The sequence below is a fragment of the Microcaecilia unicolor genome, chromosome 9, assembly GCF_901765095.1.
Source record: "Microcaecilia unicolor chromosome 9, aMicUni1.1, whole genome shotgun sequence".
Taxonomy (NCBI): domain Eukaryota; kingdom Metazoa; phylum Chordata; class Amphibia; order Gymnophiona; family Siphonopidae; genus Microcaecilia; species Microcaecilia unicolor.
In genome coordinates, this window is record NC_044039.1 from 82,984,484 (window position 1) to 83,000,737 (window position 16,254).

A 16,254-nucleotide genomic window follows, 5' to 3' on the forward strand; every position below is an offset into this window, starting at 1 on the left:
AAAAAAGGTTCCAAACATATTAGAACTGGTAAGGAATTACAAAATGGAACTTCAATGAAAGAAAATAAAGAGTTTTAAAAATATGTAAGAAAACGGACACTCCTAGCATTTGGAGTGCAAAGTACCAAAGCTTATTGTAGTCGCACAGAGTGACAGAATAAGACATCTTTGAACATGTTGATTAAGACCATATAATATTTGAAATAATAAGCAAGCAGCTTTAAATAGTACTCGTTTACATACAGGAAGCCCAAGTAATAACTGCAAAAAGGAAGTAACCCTATCAAACTTTATTAACCTAAAAATTAGACGAACAGATGTTTGGATAAATTGGAGTTTAGGCATTAGCTTAGTTGATAATCCCAAATACAGAGAATTGCAATAATCAATATGGGAAAGAACTAACATCTGAACTAACAAAGCAAAGGTGGTCTGATCAAAGTAAGATCTAACCAATAAGTTTAAAAAATGTTTTCTGCCACAAATGATTAATTTGTGATTCAAGAGGATACCCTAGATTCCTTTTCAACAGGAAAAGACAAGCCAGAAGGCAGGGTTATCTTACTAGGAACATTGACATTGGAGTCATGAAATCACAATAACTTTGTTTTATTCTTGTTCAATTTTATTACCTATAGCCCAATTTTGAATACGATCTAAACAGGAAGTTAGCCTTGTAGCAGTTATAAACAAATCATCATAAGCTGGTACTAGCATAAAAATATCATCTGCATATGATAATAATAATTCATCTTTCCCCAGACTAATTGTTCCAAGAGATGATATGAACAGGTTGCAAAGAAGTGGTAAGAGCAGAGAGCCCTGAGGCACCCTGCAGACTGGAACCCAGAATTGGGACGTTTCATTATTCTTACAGACACAATAGCTCCTGTTAACTAATCATTAGAAATCAAACAAAATAAAACATGGAAAAGAAAATAAGCTGATACCTTTTTTATTGGACATAACTTAATACATTTCTTGATTAGCTTTCGAAGGTTGCCCTTCTTCGTCAGATCGGAAATAAGCAAATGTGCTAGCTGACAGTGTATATAAGTGAAAACATTCAAGCATTACTATGACAGTCTGACAGGGTGGGAGGATGGGGGTTGGTAGGAGGTATGCATGGGAACATCAAAGCATATCATTGATATTCTAACAGGATGGGTGTGGATAGGTGAGGGGTGGGGTGATCAACAGAGACATACAGCTTTATGGTTTATAATGGGCTAGGAACCCCAGATCCTTGTTAAGTCCTTTCTGTTGGGTGTTAAAATATTCAATCATTCTGACTTCAAAGGTCTTACGTTCTTGTATGGTTTTAAAGTTACCTTTCAGGATTCTCACTGTGAAGTCACTGGTACAGTGTCCTGGTCCTGTAAAATGTTGACCAACAGGTGTGGGAACCCTACTGACACCAGTATTGTTCATGTGATGTCTATGTAAATTGAATCTTGTCTTAAGCATCTGGCCTTTTTCTCCAATATAGCATCCTTCGTTACATTTTTTACACTGAATGATATATACCACATTGGAAGATGAGCAAATGAAAGATCCCTTTATGTTGAATATCTTTCCTTTGTGGATGACTTTGGGGTCCTGTGAAATATTTTGGCATAGTTTGCAACTGGATAAATTACAGGGAAGTATGCCCTTCTGTTCCTTTTCAGTCTGTGATGGAAGTTTACTTCTGATTAGCTTGTGTTTTAAGTTGGGTGGCTGTCGGAAGGCCAGTACTGGTGGGGATGGGAATATCTCTTTCAGTAATTCATCCTCCTGGAGTATAGGTTGTAGATCTCTTATGATTTTCCTCAGTTTTTCCAGCTCTGGATTGTATGTCACTACAAGGGGGATTCTGTCTGTGGATTTTTTCTCCTTGTACTGTAGCAGATTCTCCCTGGGTGTTTTGAGGGAGGAGGCAGTATTCTTGGAGATTATTTTGGGGTTGTAGCCTTTGTGTTTGAAGGATGCAGTCAGGCTTTTAAGGTGTCTGTCTCTGTCCCCTGGGTCAGAGCAGATACGGTGGTATCTTGTGGCTTGGCTGTAAATGATGGATCTTTTTGTATGTGAAGGATGGAAGCTGGAGTTGTGGAGGTAGCTGCATCTGTCTATGGGTTTCTTGTATATAGATGTTTGTATACAGCCATCACTGATTGAGACCGTGGTGTCCAAAAAATTGACTTTTTCTGGGGAGTAGTCAATTTTGAATCTGATTGTAGGATGGTATGTATTGAAGGCAGAATAAAATTGTTTCAGAGTTTCTTCACCCTCCGTCCAAATCATAAAAATGTCATCGATGTACCGGTAGTATTTTAGAGGTTTGGTCTGGTGTGTATTCAGAAATGTCTTTTCCAGCTCAGCCATAAAAAGGTTGGCAAATTGGGGTGCTGTCCTGGTGCCCATTATTTGTAGATAGATATCATTGTTAAAGCGGAAGTAGTTGTGAGTTAAAATGAATGTGATTAATTTTGTAATAGTTTCTGGTGAGTATTGATGGTCCAGTGTGGATTTTTTTAGGAGTCTTCCACATGCAGCTATGCCATCCGCATGTGGAATGTTGCTGTATAGTGATTCTACATCCATCGTGACCAGAAGGGTGTTAGGTGGTAGTTGCTTGATATTTTTCAATTTATTCAGAAAGTCTGTGGTGTCTTGTATGAAGCTGTTAGTTTTGTGTACGAGAGGTTTCAGAATTCCCTCTATGAATCCAGATATTTCTTCCGTGAGTGTGCCAATACCTGATACGATTGGTCTGTCAGGGTTTCCCGGTTTGTGGATCTTGGGTAGTATGTAGAATGTGCCCACAGCAGGCTGGTTTGGTATGAGTTTCTTTAGGTGATCAAGAAATGTATTAAGTTATGTCCAATAAAAAAGGTATCATCTTATTTTCTTTTCCATGTTTTATTTTGTTTGATTTCTATTGATAACCTTAAGAGTGGACTAACACGGCTACCACACTCCTCCTGTTAACTAAAAAATCTTGAAACCAATTGAACACTGATCCAGTCAGCCCAATCTCACTCAGCCTCTCCAACAACAGACCATGATCTACTGCGTCAAAGGCAGCAGAGATGTCAAATTGCAGAGAGTAGGGTTAAATGGCCATTATTCTCGATGAAGAAGGGTGGTTAGTGGGGTCCCTCAGGAGTCTGTGCTGGGACCGCTGCTTTTTAACATATTTATAAATGACTTCGAGATGGGAGTAACTAGTGAGGTAATTAAATTAGCAGATGACACAAAATTATCCAGGGTCGTCTCGTCGCGGGAGGAGTGTGAAAAATTACGAGAAGACCTTGTGAGACTGGGGGATTGGGCATCCAAATGGCAGATGAAGTTCAGCGTTGATAAGTGCAAAGTGATGCATGTGGGAAGGAGGAACCCGAATTACAGCTATGTTATGCAAGGTTCCGCGTTAGGAGTTACGGACCAAGAAAGGGATCTGGGAGTCATCGTGGATAGGACGTTGAAATCTTCTGCTCAATGTGCTGCGGCGGCTAAGAAGGCGAACAGAATGTTGAGTATTATTAGAAAAGGGATGGAAACCAAGTATGAGGATGTTATAATGCCGTTATATCGCTCCATGGTGCGACTGCACCTGGAGTATTGTGTTCAGTTCTGGTCACCTCATCTCAAAAAAGATATAAAGGAATTGGAGAAGGTGCAGAGAAGGGCAACAAAAATGATAAAAGGGATGGGACAACTACCCTATGAGGAGAGGTTAAGACGGCTAGGACTCTTTAGCCTGGAGAGAAGGCGGCTGAGAGGTGATATGATAGAGGTTTACAAAATAATGAGCGGGATAGAGCGGACAGATGTGAAGCGTTTGTTTACGCTTTCTAACAATAATAGAACCAGGGGACACAAGATGAAATTAGAGTGTGGTAGGTTTAAAACAAATCAGAGAGAGTTTTTCTTTACTCAGCGCATAGTTAGACTCTGGAACTCATTGCCGGAGAAGGTAGTGATGGCAGCTGGCCTTGCTGAGTTTAAAGGGGGTCTGGACAGATTTCTGAAGGAAAAGTCCATTGATCGTTATTAAATTTTGTGTATTTTGCCAGGTTCTTGGGGCCTGGATTGGCCGCTGTCGGAGACAGTGCTGGGCTTGATGGACCTTTGTTTTTTTCCCAGCGTGGCAGTGCTTATGTGCTTATATGGGCTAAACTGTCAGATCTAAATTGGAAGCCTCAGGAATAGGAGTCAAAGCTATTTGACCCATTTCTGTAGGTAATATACCTATTTTGAACAAGTCATTGACTGTTTTTGTTATCCAGCCGACTATGAATGAATGAATTGAAGAAAATAAATAAGAGGATGCAGGGGCGGACTGAGAGTACTCTGGGCCCCCCTGCCATGCTGCTGCCGCTTCACCCCCCCGCTATGCTGCTGCCGCTGCCACCAGTGCCACTACCCCCGCCATGCTGCCTCCCTCTCACCGTGTTGCCACTGTCCCCCCCCCCCCCCACACACACCTTGAAGGGCCCTTGTGGTCTAGCAGCTGTGGCTTCTTTGGGGGCAGGAAATAAATCCCCCCTTTCCTGCCCACCCGCAGCATCTACTCTGCCTGGCGTGGCGCTATGTTTACAAAATGGCTGCTGAGACTTCCCACGGTGGTCTCAGCAGCCATTTTGTAAACAGAGCGGTGCAACCAGAGAGAATAGTGGCAGCGGCCACTAGACCACCAGGGCCCCATGGTGGCTGTAGTGTGCGGCAGTGGGCAATCGGACAGAGCCTCTGGGTCACTTAGAGCCTCAGGGCCCTCGGGCACTGCCCAGTTGCCCGAATGGTCAGTCTACCCCTGAGAGGATGTTGCAGCTAAGATTATATTTCGTCTTGATTAAAAGATATTTTGTCTTAAGAAGTTTGACAGGGCAACTCCCTCCTTGATCAAGTTGCATTGGTTACCTTTTCAGGCATGTGTGACTTGTAAACTGGCCTGTTCGACTTCTAAATTATTTGATGGTACATGTCCAGAATACTTCACAGGATTGTTTTCATAAAACTTTTTTGAAAAAATCCTTTACATATCAGGCAGTTCACATTTGGTGTGCCTTACCACCAGTGCTGAAAAGGTTACCTTCTTACCTAACTTTTAGAAAGGAGTTAAAAACTTAAGGGCCTTGTTTACTAAGGCGTGCTAGCATTTTTAGCACGATAAAAATTAACATGTGCTTATGCTAGAGACATCCATAGCACTAAAAATTAGCACGCACTAATGCTAGAGACACCCATATCTTTCTATGGGTGTCTCTAGTGTTAGCGTGTGCTAAAAACATTAGTGCACCTGCAGCGTGGCTTAGTAAACAGGGCCCATTATCTTTTTAGTAAATTTTTATTAGGTTAATTTTTCTCTCTGTTTTCTTGGTTATTTTGTAATTTACTTTGAATCTGCTTCTGGGGAGTTGGTGGAATATAAATACCATATCATGGCCAGAAAGAGAAATAATTGAAAAAGGCCAGATTTACAGCTGCACTGTGTTTAAACCCCTGAGACCTCATCTAGGATTACCTCAGGAGGATAATCTTGGGGCTTATCCCCAGTTTTCCTAAAGTTTTAGTGAGTTCACAACACTATGGCTGATCATTCTTTGTCTCACTTTGTATGTGTAAAAATTTAACACAGGAAAGCAGATGTATAAAAGAGATTCAAATTTATTAATACAGAATCATAATCCAATTAAGGCTTTGCTGATCAATAAGCAAGCTCAATTTGTTCCGTACTGCAATTCCTGTGGAGGGACTTGTGCACAGCTACAAATTAGTTCTCTGTACTGCATACCGACACGTGTTTCGCCAGCACAGCTTTTTCAAGGTATGCCCCTTTATGTCTCGGATCGAGTATCCACTATTCAAACCCCCTGACGGGGTACTCGATCCGAGACATAATAGGGGCATACCTTGAAAAAGCTGTGCTGGCGAAACACATGTCGGTATCCAGCCCCACCTTTCAGCTTGACATGATATCAAGATTCATAAAAGCTAAGTAAAAGAAGTTCATTTCATTTCCTTATGGATATATATATAAGAGATTTTTGAAAATAGAAAAATTTGTCAAAATATATGAATGCTATGAATATATAAACATCAGCGACTGATGACGAGAAGGGTATGAACCCTGTCACCATATATAAATAGTGATATGGTGAATAACAAGTGACCTTGGGTCTACCTCTGATGGTCTGAAGAAAAAGGAAAAAAACAAAAAAATATATAATACAGTAATCATTTACTAAGCTGTGTATTACATAGGAATATTGGATTACTGATAATGCGTTGTATTTAGTGGGCATTTTCTCAATCTTTAGTCATTATTAAAACAGGTCTAAACCAAAATGTATTAGTTTTAGTCCTGGATGTATTTGTTTTGTTCCGTTATGGCTGAAAAACGTCCAAGTCTTAGGAGTGCCCTGGGGAATTGAGGAATTGAGTTTGATTCCCACTTCAGGCACAGGCAGCTCCTTGTGACTCTGGGCAAGTCACTTAACCCTCCATTGCCCCAGGTACAAATAAGTACCTGTATACAATATGTAAGCCGCATTGAGCCTGCCATGAGTGGGAAAGCGCGGGGTACAAATGTAACAAAAAATCCCACCCTTAACATGCCCCCTTGAGATTTGGATGTGCTGCAGACAAACAACATAGAAAAACGCAGTGGCGTAGCAAGGGCGGGGCGGTGGGGGCGGTCCGCCCCGGGTGTCAGCGGGTGGGGGGTGCTCCGTCATCTCCTGCCACCACTTTTCCTGTTTAAAAAAAAATCCATCGCAGCGACGCAGGCAGGCAGCGCTTCGCGTCTGCCCTGTATGTGCTGTAAAAGCTGAAAATCACCTCGCTGGCGTCGGGCCTTCCCTCACAATGTCCCGCCCTGAGGTAACTTCCTATTTCCTCGAGGGTGGGACATCGCGAGGGAAGGCCCGATGCCAGTGAGGCGATTTTCAGCTTTTACAGCACACACAGGGCAGACGTGAAGCGCTGCCTGCATCGCTGCATGGATTTTTTTTAAAACAGGCAGGTTGGTGGCAGGAGAAGAGGGCCCTGTCAGCCTGGACGGAGGGGAGACGACGGGACCGGGTCATGGGGGAGGGGCTCAGATGGGAGAAGGGGAGCCCAGAGGGGAGAAGGGGATTGGGGAGGGGTGAGGGTGCTCAGATGGGAGAGGGGGAGCCTAGAGGGGAGAAAGGGATTGGGGAGGGGTGGGGGAGCCCAGAGGGGAGAAGGGGATTGGGGAGGGGTACATAAGTACATAAGTACATAAGTAGTGCCATACTGGGAAAGACCAAAGGTCCATCTAGCCCAGCATCCTGTCACCGACAGTGGCCAATCCAGGTCAAGGGCACCTGGCACGCTCCCCAAACGTAAAAACATTCCAGACAAGTTATACCTAAAAATGAGGAATTTTTCCAGTCCATTTAATAGCGGTCTATGGACTTGTCCTTTAGGAATCTATCTAACCCCTTTTTAAACTCCGTCAAGCTAACCGCCCGTACCACGTTCTCCGGCAATGAATTCCAGAGTCTAATTACACGTTGGGTGAAGAAAAATTTTCTCCGATTCGTTTTAAATTTACCACACTGTAGCTTCAACTCATGCCCTCTAGTCCTAGTATTTTTGGATAGCGTGAACAGTCGCTTCACATCCACCCGATCCATTCCACTCATTATTTTATACACTTCTATCATATCTCCCCTCAGCCGTCTCTTCTCCAAGCTGAAAAGCCCTAGCCTTCTCAGCCTCTCTTCATAGGAAAGTCGTCCCATCCCCACTATCATTTTCGTCGCCCTTCGCTGTACCTTTTCCAATTCTACTATATCTTTTTTGAGATACGGAGACCAGTACTGAACACAATACTCCAGGTGCGGTCGCACCATGGAGCGATACAACGGCATTATAACATCCGCGCACCTGGACTCCATACCCTTCTTAATAACACCCAACATTCTATTCGCTTTCCTAGCCGCAGCAGCACACTGAGCAGAAGGTTTCAGCGTATCATCGACGACGACACCCAGATCCCTTTCTTGATCCGTAACTCCTAACGCGGAACCTTGCAAGACGTAGCTATAATTCGGGTTCCTCTTACCCACATGCATCACTTTGCACTTGTCAACATTGAACTTCATCTGCCACTTGCACGCCCATTCTCCCAGTCTCGCAAGGTCCTCCTGTAATCGTTCACATTCCTCCTGCGACTTGACGACCCAGAGGGGAGAAGGGGATTGGGGAGGAGTGGGGGTGCTCAGAGGGGGCTCAGATGGGAGAGGGGGAGCCGAGAGGGGAGAAGGGGAGCCCAGAGGGGAGAAGGAGATTGGGGAGGGGTGGGGGAGCCCAGAGGGGAGAAGGGGATTGGGGAGGGGTAGGGGTGCTCAGATGGGAGAGGGGGAGCCCAGAGGGGATTGGGGAGGGGTGGGGGAGCCCAGAGGGGGCTCAGATGGGAGAGGGGCTCAGAGGGGAGAAGGGGATTGGGGAGGGTGGGGGAGCTCAGAGGGGTGCTCAGAGGGGAGAAGGGCATAGGGGAGGGGAGGGGTGGGGTGCTCAGAGGGGAGAAGGGTCTGAAGCTGGAACTGGGGTCTGACAAGGGGGCAGGAGGGAAAATGGGTCCGTGCCTGGGGCAGGTGGGAGAATGGGTCTGGGGCTGAAAAGGGGGGATGCAAGGCATGTGGTGGATGAAGGGGGCTGGAACTGGGGGCTGAAAAGGTGCAGGGGCTGAAACTGTGGGGACTGGGGGCTTGAAAAGGGGACAGGGAGAACTGGCTGGGGCTGAAGCTCTGGACTGGTGAGAGAAAAGGGCTGGGGTTGAAACTAGGGGCTGAAAAGGGGACAGTGAGAAGTGGCTGGGGGCTGAAGCTTGGGTCTGATGGGAGAAAAGGGCTGGGGACGTGGGATAATGGGGCTGAAAAGGGGGGCAAGTGGGAGATGTGGGCTGGGGCTGGAACTAGGGACAGGTGGAATAAGGGGGCGAGAGAGAGGGGACAGACCCTGAATGGAAGGGGGGAGCGTGAGGGAGGGCAGACCCTGGATGGATGGGAGAGGGAGGGCAGACAGATTGAAGGGGCAGAGATAGGGCAGATGGTGGGTGGAAGGGGGAGAGAGAAAGAGGGCAGACTGGGGCAAATGGTGGATGGAAGGGGCAGAGATAGAGGGCAGATGTGGATGGAAGGATGAGAGAGGGCAGACAGTGGATGGCAGAGAGAGAGCGAAGACAGATGCTGGATGGAAGGAAGATAGTGAAAAGAAGATGAGGAAAGCAGAAACCAGAGACAACAAACTGTAAATAAAATATATATATATATATTTTTTTGCTTTAGGATATAGTATTGTAGCTGTGTTAATAAATGTTTATAAATAGAACATGTAAATAAGGTAATCTTTTTATTGGACTAATTTTAATACATTTTGACTTAACTTTCAGAGAACAAAACCCCCTTCCTCAGGTCAGGATAGGATACTGTAACAGGACTATACTGTATTGACCCGAGGAAGGAGATTTTGGCCTCTGGAAGCTAAATGTATTAGTCCAATAAAATGGTATTATTTTATTTTCTGTATTTATTTTATTTCTATTTGTTAATTTGTAAAGTGGTGATTGGTATTTGTTAGTTTTTTCAAATTTACATCTGCTGTCTTTATATTTTGCACAGTACTAAGGGACATTTTCTGTTTCTGTGATGTTGCATTGTATGCAGAGTCTGGCATCGGGGGTTCAGTTTAATTTTTGTCTAAATAGAAAGTTTGTGATTACTTTTTCTATTGTGGATTAGGGTGTATCTGTGTTTGTGAAAAAGACGTGGCTTTCGGTTGGCATTGACTGTGCAGGATCGACGATCTGTACTAATCTGTCTGTTTTCGTTTTACAATAGGTGAATTGATGTTCTAGTGCTCACTGTAGTGTTTAAGATGCTTTCCTTTTCCTTGTGTGACTCGTACAAATTACTGCTTATGGATCTGGTAGAATTGCTCTATAGGTCCTGAGTGTTTTGTATTCTCGGTATGCCTAGTACTGGATTTGGGGGGGGGGGGGGGGTGTTAAAAAATGACCGGCCCCAGGTGTCAACTACCCTAGCTACACCACTGGAAAAATGTCTGGAAAATAGGTTTTGAAAATACTGATTTGGATGTTTTGCTGGAAAAACAGCCAAATGCTGCCTTATGCCACTTTTTTTGGTGTTTTTTCTCGTTCGAAAATTAGCACCAAGGTGTTCCAAACCAAAACTGCTTGATAAGCAAACAACTGCGATAATCCTTTTTTAGGTCTTATCACTTTAACATCAGGAAAGTGAAATATCAAAGATCTCCCTAGTCTTATATTTCTTATATAATTTGGGAAGAATATCATTTGGAGAGCTTGGTCCTGTATTATTTTAAAAATAAAATAACTAAATTTAAACATTAAGGGCTAGATTCTATAAATGTCGCTGGGAAATTGGTGCTGACTCTATTCTATAAAGATCCGTGCCCTTTATAGAATAGCAGCTAAGCGCATAAACGATGCCTAACTCGAGGCATCGGCAGTTACTTCTGCTGAAAGTGCATAAATTGTGGGAATGCCCCAGTCCTGCCCCTTTGAACTTACGCGCTATAGGATTTTCATGCACTTTGTTGTAGAATATGATGCACATGTAAATCCCAATTAAGGCCAGTTAATGCCAATAATTGGTTGTCAGCAGTCAATTATTGGCGCTGATTTGATCATTAATCAATTTACGCATGCTGATTTGTGCACAAATATAGAATGCGGGGGTTAGGGGGCAATGCTTTGAAGGGCCTCAAAAGTCCAACATATTGCGTGCTAAACACTAATTCTGTAACATCATCTGGGTGCCCAGATTTGATTATAGGATACTAGCACAAGTTATGATGATGGTTATGGTTTATTCCATTTGCTATATCCTTTAACTTTATACAAAAATACAGCAGTGTACAATAACAAATTGTCAGGAAATTAAGAAAAGAACTCCAATCATCAAATAGGAAAGAACATAAAATAGTGCCTACCTGCTTTTCCATCTGCTGCTCCTGCCTGTGTTTTGTTGCTGCTCCAGTGCAGCTTCTCCTTTTCCCCAGGTCATCTTGAGGGAAGCCTCCATGGTGGTAATATAGCTGGTCGTGTCCCAGGCAGAGCTAGCTCTGCCCCTTCGGTGACATCGCACCTGGGCACAGAGTGAAGATGCCCAGACCAGTTCCAGAGGGGCGAGAGCACCTACCTGCTTTTCCATCTGCTGCTCCAGCCTGTGTTTTGTTTCTGCTCTAGTGCTTCTTCTTTTCCCTGGGTTATCTTGAGGGAAGCCTCCGTTGTGGTAATACAGCTGGTTGGATCCAGGATAGAGCTAGCGTTACCCCTTGAGTGACGTCACTCCCGGTTACGGAGTGAAGAGGCCCAGACCAGCACTGAAGGGGCAAGAGCGCCTCCTTGTCGTTGCTCCTCAGGGTGCTCCTTTGGTGGACTTTGGAAATTGTAAGGTTGGGTTTTGTAACTGTGTACAAAGGAAATGGTGTGTGAATTGTAAAAATGTGTTTTATGAATCCAACTGAGGTAATTGTTGGGAAGGGGAGGTATGGTGAATTGAATTCTGTGTCACGTAAGAACAACACAGGGAGGGTTTTGGGAAATTTGAAGGATGTTGAGATAATTCAGGCTCAAGTTCTAAAAACTGCATTGGTGCATGTTGGGTTAGTACAGGGGCGTAGCTACATGGGGCCATGGAGGCATGGGCCCCCACAGATTACGCCCTGGCCCCCTCTACATTTGACCCCCCCCCCCCCCCCCGCCGTCGCCCCCCGCCACGCCGCCGCATCAGGTACCTTGGGTTACTGCCCTGAGTCTTCCGGTGCGCGCACCATTTTGCCTTCAGACACTGTGGTGTTTCCCGCTGATGAGCTGACGGCGGTGTCTGATGTTCCCTGCGGTTCTCCTCCTTTGATTTCCGGTTCACCTGGGGTTCCTGTTTCTTCCCTTGCCCCTGCCTCGGGCTCTTCTAGTGGAATTGGGGGGCCAGCGGAAGACTTTTCACCTGAATTTATCCTGTTGCTTCACCAGTCCTACTTATTAAAGCGGACATTCCTTCAGTCACAGCTCTTGGCTAATTCCTCCTCCTTGAGGCTATCTCAGGATTTGGGATCTCCTTCTCAGGAGCCTCTCAAACTCCCTGCCCAGAAGAGGAGAAGGGTGGACATGGAGTTTAATTCAATCTATGTGGACTGATGGTGGTTATGAGTACTATTTGTCTCTGTTTGTAAATTTCTTATTAGATTATCAGAGAAGGGCTGTGTTTTGGATGTATGTCCATCTTATTTGTTATGTGATGACCCAGCATAAGTCCTTCAGTGGTTGACAGAATTTATAAACGGGTTGCTGTTGGAAGGTGATTATCCACAAGCATTATCTGAAATCATTCTTTTACCAAATTCTTCAAGTGGGGATTTGACTAGAGTTGAAAATTATCATTTCAAAAACATGTTTAGCGCAAAACATCTTAGTTTTAGTCCTGGATTGTTTTTTTTTTCCATTATGGCTGAAAAAAAAAATCCAAGTGTTAGGAGTGCCCAGAGATCCCACCCCTGACACACCTCCTTGTGAATTGAACATACTTCTGATTGACTTCATAGAAAAACGTCTAAAAATTGGTTTTGAAAATACCAAATTTGGACGTTTTTGTGAGAAAAACGTCCAAATGCAGATTTATGCCACTTTTTGGACGTTTTTCTCTTTTAAAAATGAGCTCCATAGCCAGTTAGCGGCAAACAGCTGAGATAACTGGCTATCTCGTGCTGAATATTAGTGTTAGCCGGCTAAGCGCTATTTAATCAGGAGATGTTCCTGGCTGGTTAAATAGCGCTGAATATAGAGCCCATTTGCTTTTAATGTGATCTGTGTGTAGATGTTCCTGGGGGTGTAGTTTAGGAGGAGCAATGGCAGATTGTGTCTGTATGTGCTTACATGCATAGCGTACACACACATTTACACCTGCCTTGAAGCAGGTATAAATTTGTATGTTGTGAGAAGGAAGAGGCTGTCCTACCCTGGTTAGGCCCCTAGAGGGCGCTGTTCCCATAAAATGTCCAGGGAGAAGGGCTGGGTGAGTCACTAAAGGGAGCCAGTAAGGGGTGTATAGCAGGAGGTCGCTAGGACCGAGGAGAGTCCTGGGGATAGAAACAGGTGCAGCAGGTTATGGGCCGGGTCCTGTTTGGCCATTAACCACTTAATACCCCACCTGAGTGTGAGGGGGAGAGGAGAGCTAGCTGCTACAGAAGAGAGCTGGTAGCTGTTACAGGAGGATCCCCCATGAGAAGTACTGGCTGAGCCCTATGGCCTGGTAGTGAAAAGACTGTGTGTGTCAGATGAAAAGACTGGGTGTCTAGAACTGTGTGTTCCCAAGAAGGAAGCTGGCTGGGGTAAGAAGGCCCTAGAGTACCAAGTATAAGAACTGTGTGTTCAAAGAGGGACTGTGTGTCCAAGATGAAAAGACTGTGTGTCTAGAGCTGTGTGCTACAAGGAGGGACTGTGTGTCCAGGACTGAGTTAGTACTGAGCCCAAATGCCTGGGTGAGAGGGCTCAGGGGGAAGAAATCTGTTGGGTTTGAACTGTGCAAGAAGAAGTGTTTTAAGCTAAAAGAAGTGTGCCCCAGAGGCGGGAATAAAGATTTGTATGAGAAAAATCCTGTTGATAAGACCTGACTATGTTTGCCTTTTTGAGAACCAGGTCACCCCGAGTAGAAAGGGGTAGGATACTAATTTGCATTAAATCTGCATACTGAGAACCAGCTCACCCTGAGTGAAGAGGGACCGGGGATCCTGAGGTGGGAGCTTCATCTTCACAATAGCCTCATCATTTTCACAATGTGCATTTGCACAGTCTTGGGAATTGTTGTAGGGAGTCTGTTTGATAAAGACTAATAGGTGCCTATGAGGTACTTATACTAAGTTGTGTCAAAAATTGGCTTCAGTACGCCCTTGCACAGGTTTTTCCTGAATACTGAGGTATTTTTACTGCAGCTGTACAATGACCTATTTTAAATTCTTTTTATATTAATTGCTATATGCCAATGTTGCCTTTACCATATGGCCATTAAAAAAAATGACTGCGTGAGACATTTTGTAGGCGGAAAGGGCTCATGTGGTAATCCTTTGCTAACCAGTGAGCGCATCCATATTAGAGTGCACTAACTAGTTAGTCCAGGAATGGCCACTTTCTGCCTCCCTGGCATGACACCTCCAAAGAAACAAACAAACAAAAAAGTATTGTTTTGGCACCTGGATTAGTGCGTGCTAGTTTGGCAGTTACTGCAGGATGCCTGAACATGTCTCACAGTATGATATTTTAAGCTGTGTTAGGTGCACATTAGTTCCTAATGCAGTTTAGTAAGAGGGCCCTTATGTTTCTTGTAAAAATAAAAACAGGAGCATTTTTGAAAAATTTTCTAGGTACTCTGTTATAAAATTATTCCTCACATGGGACTTTCCAAAATCAGTTTACCTGGGTAAATGGACTATGTGAAAATTGTCTACACTCCCTGGTAGCAGTGGCGTAGCCAGACTGCCAATTTTGGATGGGCCTGAACCCAAAGTGGGTGGGCACAAAATTTTCTCTCTACCCCCCTCCCCCAGCAAAATTTAGTCACGCTAATCAGATGCATTTGTCACACAGGGTAAAGTGCTGCTTTTCAGTGCATCAGATTTCAGAAAATTTATTTAATAGCCTAACACCCTTTTCAGTGAGCTTTCAGAGGCCAAAACCTCCTGCCTCAGGTCAGTATAATGCTGTTACGGTATCCTCGCCTGACCTAAGGAAGGAAGTATTGGTCTCTGAAACTTCATTAACACAGGTACCATATTACTTTATCCTAAATTAAAAATAAAATTATTTTCTTTACCTTTCTTGTATGGCCATTTACTTTTTCTCATTGTGTCGCTCCCAGTCTCTAGATTCTGCTTTCCTTGTTTTCACTTAACTCTTCTGCCACGGTTTCGTGGCCATTTCTCATTTTTCTCTCCTTTTTCTTTGCTTTCTTCAATATTTTTCTGCCTCTCTCTCTCTCTCTTTAATTCATTCTTACTATCCATTCTTTAATTTCCTTCATCTACTTATGGCTTTTCATCTTTTTCTCACCCTTGTTCTCCCCATGCCCCTTCCTCTTATACTCCAGTCTTTCACTACTCTCCTTTTCCATCCAGCAGCTCTCTTCTTTCTCTCCCCATCCTTCCAGTCTCCCCTCTCTCGCCCCATCCTTCCAGTAGTCTCCCCTCTTTCTTTCTGTATCCTTCTGTCCAGTGTCACCTCTTTCTCCCTACCCTTCCATCCAGCGTCTTCCCTCTTTCTCTCCCCATCCTTCCATCCATCTACCCTCTCTCCTGATCCTTCCATCTAATGTCTCTCTCTCCCTCTTTCTAACCAGTGTCTCTGTATCACTCTACCCTTTTCTGTTCAGTGTCCCTTCTCTCTCCCCATCCTTCCAGTCTCTCCCCTTTCTCTCTGCATCCTTCCAGTCTCTCCCCTTTCTCTCCCCATCCTTCCATCCAGAGTCTCTCTCCCCATCCATCCGTTTTCCCTCTTTCTCTCCCCATCCTTCCATCTATTTTCCCTCTTTCTCCCCATCCTTCCATGTTTTCCCTCATTCTCTGCCATCCTTCCATCTGTTTTCCCTCTTTTTCTCCCCATCCTTCCATGTTTTCCCTCTTTTCTTCGACGAGGCCCGCCCTGCATGCCAGCCACAGCTCCCATTGCCGGCCACTGCTGCTTTTCCTGTTGAGCAGCAGGGCTGGCGCTACAAAAAGAAGAAGCGCTAACGGCGCTAAGGACGGAAAATGTTTAAAAAAAAAAAAAAAAGCGGGGCACCGGCAGGCACTGTCTAGGCAGCCTTGAGGCATTGGCTGCTGGCTCCTCCCGTCTCCTCCCGTCTCCTCGTAGGAGACGGGAGGAGCCAGCAGCCAATGCCTCAAGGCTGCCTAGACAGTGCCTGCCGGTGCCCCTCTTTTTTTTTTTTTTTTTAAACATTTTTCTTCCTTAGCGCCGTTAGCGCTTCTTCTTTTTGTAGCACCGGCCCTGCTGCTCAACAGGAAAAGCAGCAGTGGCCGGCAATGGGTGCTGGGGCTGGCGCTGGGCGGGCCTTGGCTGAAATTGGGTGGGCCTGGGCCCAGCCAGGCCCACCCGTAGCTACGCCCCTGCCTGGTAGTAAAGTATGCAGGTTCTTTGAGTTTGTGTGGCTGTCATGATATATTGTGTTTGCTGTGACTGTGAATGGCTTTTTGCCATTCTCCAGAAGCCAT